General features: G+C 37.3%; 2 long non-coding RNA genes across 3 annotated transcripts; both read right to left on the reverse strand.

The window, feature by feature from the left end:
• Positions 1–554: 554 nt before the first annotated feature.
• On the reverse strand, positions 555–5,619 carry LOC145218433 (uncharacterized). The gene is made up of 18 exons (XR_013857607.1): positions 5,503–5,619; positions 4,777–5,114; positions 4,550–4,619; positions 4,034–4,393; positions 3,903–3,968; positions 3,748–3,807; positions 3,449–3,541; positions 3,308–3,391; positions 3,168–3,240; positions 2,667–3,007; positions 2,498–2,590; positions 2,362–2,431; positions 1,845–2,198; positions 1,626–1,702; positions 1,136–1,464; positions 967–1,059; positions 832–901; positions 555–668 (listed from the first exon to the last, which is right to left on the reverse strand). It is a non-coding gene; the product is annotated as an uncharacterized LOC145218433 (long non-coding RNA).
• Positions 5,620–5,675: 56 nt separating this feature from the next.
• On the reverse strand, positions 5,676–7,860 carry LOC145218874 (uncharacterized). Of its 2 annotated transcripts, none has more exons than XR_013857772.1 (7): positions 7,230–7,860; positions 7,133–7,171; positions 6,823–6,890; positions 6,497–6,686; positions 6,271–6,420; positions 6,036–6,122; positions 5,676–5,876 (listed from the first exon to the last, which is right to left on the reverse strand). It is a non-coding gene; the product is annotated as an uncharacterized LOC145218874 (long non-coding RNA). The 2 variants fall into 2 exon arrangements; XR_013857771.1 differs by having other exon boundaries at positions 7,060–7,171.
• Positions 7,861–10,472: the final 2,612 nt, after the last annotated feature.

The raw sequence follows: 10,472 nt of genomic DNA on the forward strand, positions 1-10,472 counted from the left end.
GCTAAGCGGGGGGCATCCTAAATGGCCTTCAGCATTTAATTAATCATTTGTCGTAAAGTAAAAGTGGCATAGGCAATATTGTGGGGTAAATTACCTGTTTACTGATGAATAAATCGATCCCAGCAGTCTTCTTGTAAATGGCGATGGCCTTAAGAGCGAAGTTACTGGAAACTACACACACAAAAACAGTTATAGGCGATTTATAGAATGTAAATAAGAGATTGCTAACCTACATTTGAGGTGGCGTTATAGACGACTACAAAAAAGCGTTTAAGCTTATGGAAGCACAGAAGTTTATAAAAAATGTTTACTTACATATACCTAACGACTTTCCCATCAAAACATCGAAGTTGTTTTTTCAGTTCCGTCACATCTTCGTCCACTTCAGCTTCAGTTGTTTTTCTGTAAAATGAAAAGCAAAGCAGCATCAGGACGTCATTAATGGCATCATATTTTACAAAACATTTTAATACTAGAACATGTAAAGACAGGATAAGTGCACGTTTACACCGCCTTTCCATGTTGACATTATCAAAACAACAATTATTATCAAAAATGACGTATAGCAGATAACATATACTTGCCTTCATCAGTTGGCGAAATTCAGCTGCGGTAGGATGAAGAGATCACCGTAGAAAAAAGTGTTTCCTCCAATGCTGTGGCAGACCCTGGAACAGAAACGTAAAACGTAAGATCTCTACGAACTGCCCAAACACTTGAAATATCGCTGAAGGCGAAGCAGCGCAAGCAGAATGGTCTTCATCATTTAATTAATTATAATTATTCATCATAAAGTAAAGGTAGCATAGGTAATATTGTTTGTTAAATTACCTGTTTACTGATGAATAAATCGATCCCAGCATTCTTCTTGTGAATGGAGAGGGCCTTAAGAGCGAAGTTTCTTAAACATATAGAAAAAAAAACAGTTAAAGGCGATTTATAGAATGTAACTAAGAGATTGCTAACTTGCATTTAGGGTGGAGTTTTAGATGCAAACTGGACTCCTTAATGCCTTTGCAACCGCAGTTGTATTCTATGTTGTCAGGTGCTTCGTCGACACTGCAAAACAAACGTTTAAGCTTCTAGAAGCACAGAAGCTTAAATACACAATGAGCGTATAATAATATTTACTTACATATGAAACGATTTCATACGATTTTCCCAATGACTGTCCCATCCAAAAATCTTCGTCCACTTCAGCTTCAGTTGCTTTTCTGTAAAATAAAAAGCAAAGCAGCATCAGGACGTCATTAATGGCATCATATTTTAATACTAGAACATGTAAAGACAGGATAAGTGCACGTTTACACTGCCTTTCCATGTTGACATTATCAAAACCACAATTATATTCAAAATTGATGTATAGCAGTTAACATATACTTGCCCTTATCAGTTGACGAAGTCCGCGGTTGGATGAAGAGATCACCGTAGAAAAAAGTGTTTCCTCCAAATCGATAGCAGACCCTGGAACAGAAACGTAGATCGTGAAATCTGTACAAACTGCACAAATGGCACAAACAAATCGCCCAAGGCTAAGCGGGGGGCATCCTAAATGGCCTTCAGCATTTAATTAATCATTTGTCGTAAAGTAAAAGTGGCATAGGCAATATTGTGGGGTAAATTACCTGTTTACTGATGAATAAATCGATCCCAGCAGTCTTCTTGTAAATGGCGATGGCCTTAAGAGCGAAGTTACTGGAAACTACACACAAAAACAGTTATAGGCGATTTATAGAATGTAAATAAGAGATTGCTAACCTACATTTGAGGTGGCGTTATAGACGACTACAAAAAAGCGTTTAAGCTTATGGAAGCACAGAAGTTTATAAAAAATGTTTACTTACATATACCTAATGGCTTTCCCATCAAAACATCGAAGTTGTTTTTTCAGTTCCGTCACATCTTCGTCCACTTCAGCTTCAGTTGTTTTTCTGTAAAATGAAAAGCAAAGCAGCATCAGGACGTCATTAATGGCATCATATTTTACAAAACATTTTAATACTAGAACATGTAAAGACAGGATAAGTGCACGTTTAAACTGCCTTTCCATGTTGACATTATCAAAACAACAATTATTATCAAAAATGACGTATAGCAGTTAACATATACTTGCCTTCATCAGTTGGCGAAATTCAGCCGCGGTAGGATGAAGAGATCACCGTAGGAACAAGGTTTTTCCTCCAATGCTGTGGCAGACCCTGGAACAGAAACGTAAAACGTAAGATCTCTACGAACTGCCCAAACACTTGAAATATCGCTGAAGGCGAAGCAGCGCAAGCAGAATGGTCTTCATCATTTAATTAATTATAATTATTCATCATAAAGTAAAGGTAGCATAGGTAATATTGTTTGTTAAATTACCTGTTTACTGATGAATAAATCGATCCCAGCATTCTTCTTGTGAATGGAGAGGGCCTTAAGAGCGAAGTTTCTTAAACATATAGAAAAAAAAAACAGTTAAAGGCGATTTATAGAATGTAACTAAGAGATTGCTAACTTGCATTTAGGGTGGAGTTTTAGATGCAAACTGGACTCCTTAATGCCTTTGCAACCGCAGTTGTATTCTATGTTGTCAGGTGCTTCGTCGACACTGCAAAACAAACGTTTAAGCTTCTAGAAGCACATAAGCTTAAATACACAATGAGCGTATAATAATATTTACTTACATATGAAACGATTTCATACCATTTTCCCAATGACTTTCCCATCCAAACAACTTCGTCCGCTTCAGTTTCAGTTGCTTTTCTGTAAAATAAAAAGCAAAGCAGCATCAGGACGTCATTAATGGCATCACATTTTACAAAACATTTCGATACTGCAACATGTAAAGACAGGATAAGTGCACGTTTACACCGCCTTTCCATGTTGACATTATCAAAACAACAATTATATTCAAAATTGACGTATAGCAGATAACATATACTTGCCTTTATCATTTGACGAAGTCCGCGGTTGGATGAAGAGATCACCGTAGAAACAGGTGTTTCCTCCAAATCGATAGCAGACCCTGGAACAGAAACGTAGATCGTGAAATCTGTACAAACTGCACAAATTGCACAAACATATCGCTCAAGGCTAAGCGGGGGTACCCTAAATGGCCATCAGCATTTAATTAATTTTTTATTGTGAAGTAAAAGTGGCATAGGCAATATTGTGGTGCAAATTACCTGTTTACTGATGAATAAACCGATCCCGGCAATCTTCTTGTAAATGACAAAAAAGGCCTTGAGAGCGAAGTTTCTGGAAAGTTTAGAAAAACACAGTTAAACGCGGTTTATAGAATGTAACTAAGAAATTGCTAACTTACATTTTAAGGTGGATGCAAACTGGACCCCTTGATGCTTTTGCCACCGCAGTTGTATTCTATGTTGTCAGGTGCTTCGTCGAACGACTGCAAAAAAGTTTAAGCTTATGGAAGCACAGAAGTGTCTAAAAAATGTTTACTTACATATGATAGATAGTGTTTCATACGATTTTCCCAATGGCTTTCCCATCGAAACAGGGTAGTTGTTTTTAATGCTTCTGATGCTCCGACAAACATCTGCAACAAAACTGATATCAGAATTCGGGTTTAACCTAAAATAAGCTAAATACAAGATGTATAACTTCTACCTTTGCTGACCCAATATGCAAACCGCAGTGACATGCAAAACCGTAAGTGCAACATGCGAAGAACAAGAGGTTTGCTATTCGTTGCAGCAACGGAAAGAATGCCTGCATTGACACGCCTGTAAACAATAAAATTACCTTCAAATTTTTCGATGTTTTTGAGTTTTTGACGATTCCTTTCTTCTTGAACAAGAGTCACTGAAGAAATAATGCAATTGTAAAACTTTGGCCTTGATGAAGGCCAAATACAAAGCTTCAAAAATTATAGATTTGAAAAAAAACACAAAACTTACTGAGAAAGACTTGAATTGGTTTTTGCAGGTCTTCCCTCAACGCCAACTTTTCTTCACTGCGTGTTACTAAAGAAAGAACGACAAAAGGAAACTTTTGGAAAAATACTAAGCAGCAAGAAAATAAATAGCACCTTGCAAGATCCGAATGTGTATTAATTTCGCAGTTACTGAGAAATTATGTCTTGTCAAGATCCAAAGACGCCTGCTTCAGCTTTAGTTGTTTTTCTGTAAAATGAATATCAAAGCAGAATAAGGACGTCATTATTTGTATCATATTTTACAAAACATATTCATATTACAACATGTAAAGACATGATAAGTGCACGTTAAACTGCCTTTCCATGTTGACATTGTCAAAACAACAATTATATACAAAATTGACGTATAGCAGTCAACATATATTTGCCTCCATCGGTTGACGAAATTCAGCCGCGGTAGGATGAAGAGATCACCGTAGGAACAAGGTTTTTCCTCCAATTCGGTAGCAGACCCTGAAACAGAAACGTAGATCGTAAAATCTGTACAAACTGCACAAACATATCGCTCGCTCAAAGGTAAGCGGGGTGCACCCTGAATGGCCTTCAGCATTTATTTAATCATTTGTCGTGAAGTAAATGTGTCATAGGCAATATTGTGGGGTAAATTACCTGTTTACTGATGAATAAATCGATCCCAGCGGTCTTCTTGTGAATGGAGAGGGCCTTAAGGGCGAAGTTTCTGGAAAGTACAGAAAAAAAAACAGTTATAGGCGACTTATGGAATGGAACTAAGAGATTGCTAACCTACATTTAAGGTGGCGTTATAGACGACTACAAAAAAACGTTTAAGCTTATGGAAGCACAGAAGTTTCTAAAAAATGTTTACTTTCATATACCTAATGGCTTTCCCATCAAAACATCGAAGTTGTTTTTTCAGTTCCGTCACACCTTCGTCCACTTCAGTTTCAGTTGTTTTTCTGTAAAATTAAAAGCAAAGCAGCATCAGGACGTCATTAATGGCATCATATTTTACAAAACATTTTAATACTACAACATGTAAAGACAGGATAAGTGCACGTTTACACTGCCTTTCCATGTTGACATTATCAAAACAACAATTACATTCAAAATTGACGTATAGCAGTTATACTTGCCCTTATCAGTTGACGAAGTTCGCGGTTGGATGAAGATATCACCGTAGAAACAAATGTTTCCTCCGAATCGATAGCAGACTCTGGAACAGAAATGTAGAGCGTGAAATCTGTACAAACTGCACAAATGGCACAAACATATCGCTCAAGGCTAAGCGGGGTGCACCTTGAATGGCCTTCAGCATTTAATTTATTATTCATCTTAAAGTAAAGGTAGCATAGATAATATCGTTTGTTAAATTGCCTGTTCACTGATGAATAAATCGATCCCAGCAGTCTTCTTCTGGATGGCGAGGGCCTTCTAGCGCAAAGTTTTCTGAAAATTCTGAAAAAAAGTACCCTAAATGGCCTTCAGCATTCAATTAATCATTTATCGTGTAGTAAAATTGGCATGGGCAATATTATAGGAAAAATTACATAAAATAATAACGTTTATCCTAGACAAGTGTCTTGCCTCTCAAGTTTGTTTACCTGTATATAACATTCCAACGTATGAACCTAATTCCTTCTCGGCATTTGTTGGCTTCGATACAGGAGAAACGTTGATAAAGAAACGTCTGCAACGAAAGAATCAGGTTTGTACAAACATAATTAAGACTAAACTACAGTTAATTGCTTAGTGTTATTTATTTAATTGTGGAGATTTCAAACCATGTTGACAACCGAAATATCAGAATGTGACATGCCAAACATGACGTGCAACATGCCAAATCACAATGCAAAAATAGAACATTTACTATACTACATGTCTGTCCTATCCTATCAGTCGCCGATTGTGCAGCCGATGCCGAAGTCAACACCAAACATACGTCTTCTTTGATCGCCCAAGTCTTCACCACGAGGTACTGCAAAAAAAATGGCATATAGCTTTCGGCCCATAGCAAACCAACACCAATGATAAGCTATAAAAAATACTCAAAACTTGGACATTGTAATCGAGAAACAAATTCAAAGACTCGACTTTTGCAGAAAAAAAGCAGTAAGTTTTCAATAAAGAAAATTACCTGATATTTTTCGCCGTATAACATCTGCTGTGGGCTTTTTGCATCACCAACTGTTTCACATCGTTAACTGTTCTTTGGCACAATTACCTAACGAAAAAATGACAGATAGCAAACAAGCACGTACAAAAATTAAGCAGCAAAAATATGTATTACACAAATGACAGTAAACTTGTCATTACTGAACAAACAAAGAATTTATCAATTATGTGTACACATTCTCATGAACAAAACTTACAGACGAGCTGGTGTGACTCGTTTTCGAAGTCTCTGATGAATGCATGCCTCGTTAGGTCACCATCAAGTTCGTGTGTAGCAAACGAACCTTTCTTTTCCGCTGCTAAGTAATTTTTGGTCGCCTCTTGCCGCCGCTTGTCGTCATGAATTACTAAAAAGGACTCTGATAAGCCCTGGTGCATAAAAACTTCAAAACTATACAATACGAAACGTTACAGTAAACTTACAGGGGAGATCAAATGTGAAGTCTTCCATGAACGCATGCCTTGCCAATTCCCCGGCTGCCTGTTGCCCAAAATCACACCGGTTTAAATTAAAGCAAACAAAACTTGTTTAACTCGCCTGTGCAGGTTAATGTTGGTCCGTCATCACAATAAATCCAATATTGCGGCAGGCGAAAGGGATTTTTCGTGGAACCTGGAACAAAATGACCCAACTAATTTATCCAAACATTCCAAACAACTTTTTTGTATGCCGGTGCGTAAGCAACTTAGTGGCCACCCATGTTGATCTCTGTACTCACACCGAACAAGTTCGCTAATAAACACGTTACCTGCATCTTTCACGCTGTATATCATTTTCGATCGTCTCCAATAGCCAAGCCTTTTTCACCATGAGTTACTAAGGAAAGAATGACAGATTTATAGCCTAAAAACATATCAACCAAACACCAAAAAACAAGCTAATACAAAGAGTAACAGTAAAAATTTCCGAAACTTTGCATTACAAAACAGATAAAACTTCCATTAATGTCTGGAAGATATTTAAAAAACCCAGTAACACAACTTACAGGCGAATAATTACGTGATTTGGTTTAGCAGCTATATCAGACAGTCACTGATAAAGTGGTGCCTCGTCCTAACCTGCTAAGCTCTTGGTCAGCGCTCCGATATTCGAAGGTCCTGAAGAAAAATGAGCGTTAATTCGGCAGGACCCCAAGTTGAAACATTGTTTACATACATTTGTCACATACGGATATGCATTGGTTTCTCCACTGCTCCTCCAAGTTTCGATAGATTCGAGTTTCGATGGACACAAATCTGCAACAAAACTACAGCAGAAATTGATGTACAAACCTAATTACAATTAATTGCTTACTGTCCTAAAACACACGTGGCATGCAAAACATGAAGTGCAGCATGCAGAGCAATAGTGTTTACCATGCTGCAACTTATCGTTGTCTATGGTTCCGCAAATGTTTACTCCGTGAGACTTAAAAACCAGGTTTACTTAACTTTATCTGTTTGAAATTCCGAAGTATTTTCCCTTTTGGTCTCCAACTATACGATCCATGTCTTGGTGCCTTCCTGTAAAAACAAAAACAAAAGCAGTACTAAAGTACGCAACACACATTACTAAATCTAACTTATTTATTATATAATATATACGTATGTACTCATGCTCATGCTGACAACTCGTGTGACACGCACCATGCCAAATCACAATGGAAAATTAGTAGGTGACGTGTAACATGCCAAATCCACATACTCTATTCGCCAATTATGGGGCCAAGTTTTTAGGCCGTGAAAAAATGTTACTTAACTTCATTCAGCCGGACTAAAATTTTCGTCTTGACTCCACGCGACTCGCTGACTTCCTGTAAAACCAAAGCAAAATCAGTACCAAGAAACACAACACAATATTTGACTTAAGTGATACTATAAGTTTTGATTAACATGTGAATATATATGTAAACGATATACTATTTTCACATGTTTGTGACTGAATCTAAGCGGTTCAATGCAGGGATTGAATTTTTGAAAATACTCGCCTGCTCGATTGTTGTAGCCATGTTTCTTTAATTTGACTGTTTAATGATTATTGGATGCACGAAAATCCAATCAAAACCTAAAACAAAACAATCCAACAGCTGTACTATGTATTTGGGAAGCTACGCAAACTTATTTACTACATTTCAATCCGATATCGGTGTAAAAACCAAGTTTAATTTCACATCGGTCCCGACTAAATTTATTTTACTTCGTAATAATGAAGTTACCTGCAGATCTCCTTCGCCCGTCCACTTCCGACACTTTTTCTTTTCCTTCCGCCAACAAGAACGTTCGCCTTCCAAACGTCACGCGAGTGTTATTTACCCGTCACCAGTTTGTCCGCAGGAACTAAAAAGAATCAAAGTGACAAACATTAATTGTACAACTTCACATCTCGAACACCTTTGGACAGTGGTTTATGTTGTTCCTGACTTACAATAACAAGAGTAAATATAAAATTGTAAGACACGTATTAAATAAATTTTGCTAATAAATTAACTTTTGCTTGCCAACCTAAGGTTCGAACCTCAATCCTTAAATTCTTTGTACAGCATCTGTACCACTACACTGTGTGTGACAATGGTTAAACGTTCCCAAAGTTTTAGTTTTCTACGTTTAATTGCTGATAGCAGTTGAGGCAGTGGCAATGCAGATAAGTTGTGTCACTGACGGTTGTGGCTCAGGTTTTGTCTAAGAGGGGAATATTTTTGCTTTTGTTTTTAAGAAACTCACTGAACTATTTCTTTGTCTTTGTTCAGCACTGTTGCAGTGGTCTTTCCAAAACAGGTGGGTTTCTCCTGAAATTTATTCAAATATTAATCATTGTAGGCTACGGACTGAAGGAATCAGTTAAACTCTTTGCATGTGATTTTAAACGTGTGAAGTTAAGGATATGTACACGTTAAACTATCTTCACATGTTCGTTACTAAATTTAGGCGATTCATATTAGGTATTGAATGAAAATATTTACATGCCTGCTTGATTCTTGTAGTCATGTTTCCCCCGTTTAACTGTTGATTGATTATTGGATGCACAAATATCCAAACAGAACCTAACACAAAACGATCCAACATGCAATTAGGAAAGCTACGAAAATCTATTGAACATATTGTTTTCCGGTATAGACACAGTAACACACAAGTACATCGATACCGATAAGTCGACTTAACCATAACGAAATCACCTGCAGCACAGCACGCAAGTTGAACAGCCACCCTCAACGCGAGCAGGAAAAGAAAGAACGACCGATTGCACGCGCCTGAAAAATTTGGTCTCACATGATACCGTTCAATCACAGTGCATTACCCGGGTGTTCGTCAATTGTCCAAAGGCAGGCATTGTTGCGTGAGATAGCAAGTCCTACAGAAACAATATTTTGTAAATATTATAGTATACGGCGACAGGTATAAAATTGTGCAGCCATAGATACCCTAGTTTTGACTCGAGATTATTGGCGGTGTGTTGCACTATATAGTATATGACAGCATTGGTCGAAGCTTCCGCTGAAAAACATAGAAAAATAAGAAAACTTAATATTCGACTTCCGGTAAACGATAGTGCCTCTTTTAAGGTTGTTTAACTTACATTTAACATTTTTCAGTATGAATCTAGTTCATGCAGGTTTTGATGGTTTCTAGAAGCTTTGATAGACAACCTCTGCAACATAACGTAGTTATTGAGAAGACACGGCGATTTAATTACTACTGTTGTGTTCACAGGTTTTATTCTGTCTACTCACAATCAAAACACACGTGACATGCTCACACAAAGTACAGCATGCAACATCACCTTGCAAAACTACGATATTCGCTATAATACAATTATACAACTAGGTCGCTAATCGGCAAACCATTAAAAATTTAAACATAAGGTTAACTTAACTTCTTTAATAAGTGTTTTCCAGTTGAGTTCTCTTAAGTTGTTGGGGTAACACTTTCTACCTTGTTGCCTCGCGCTTTTCCTCCGAAACTGAGAAGTTAAGAAATTGTCCCGTACAGATTGGCTTTTCCTGACATGTTCGATTAGTCGTTTAGCAAAAATTAGGAAAATCCGGTGAATGCTTCGATCTGTGAATTAAAAAGGTTAAGTATTGTGCAACCTTACTTTTCCCAGTGAGTCTAACACTAGTTTCCACCAACCTGTGAAGGTTTTATCTGTTGACCAGAAATTCCTACTGTTCTGAAAGACAGCACTGGTCTGAGTTTCTAAACTAAAGCATAAGCGATAATTATTCTCGGCAAGTGATCGGAGGTTGTACTTACATTTGGCAGTCAGCATATAATCAGATTTTTATGTGGCTTTCACAGGTTATAATTCTTCGGAGAAACGTTGATAAATAAACACCTGCAACAAAATACAAAGCAGCATTGGATGTACACACATAATTGACACTAAATAACAGTTAGCTAGCTACTAAAATACGCGGAACAC

This window comes from Phallusia mammillata, chromosome 3, assembly GCF_965637545.1.
Source record: "Phallusia mammillata chromosome 3, kaPhaMamm4.hap1.1, whole genome shotgun sequence".
NCBI classification, from domain to species: domain Eukaryota; kingdom Metazoa; phylum Chordata; class Ascidiacea; order Phlebobranchia; family Ascidiidae; genus Phallusia; species Phallusia mammillata.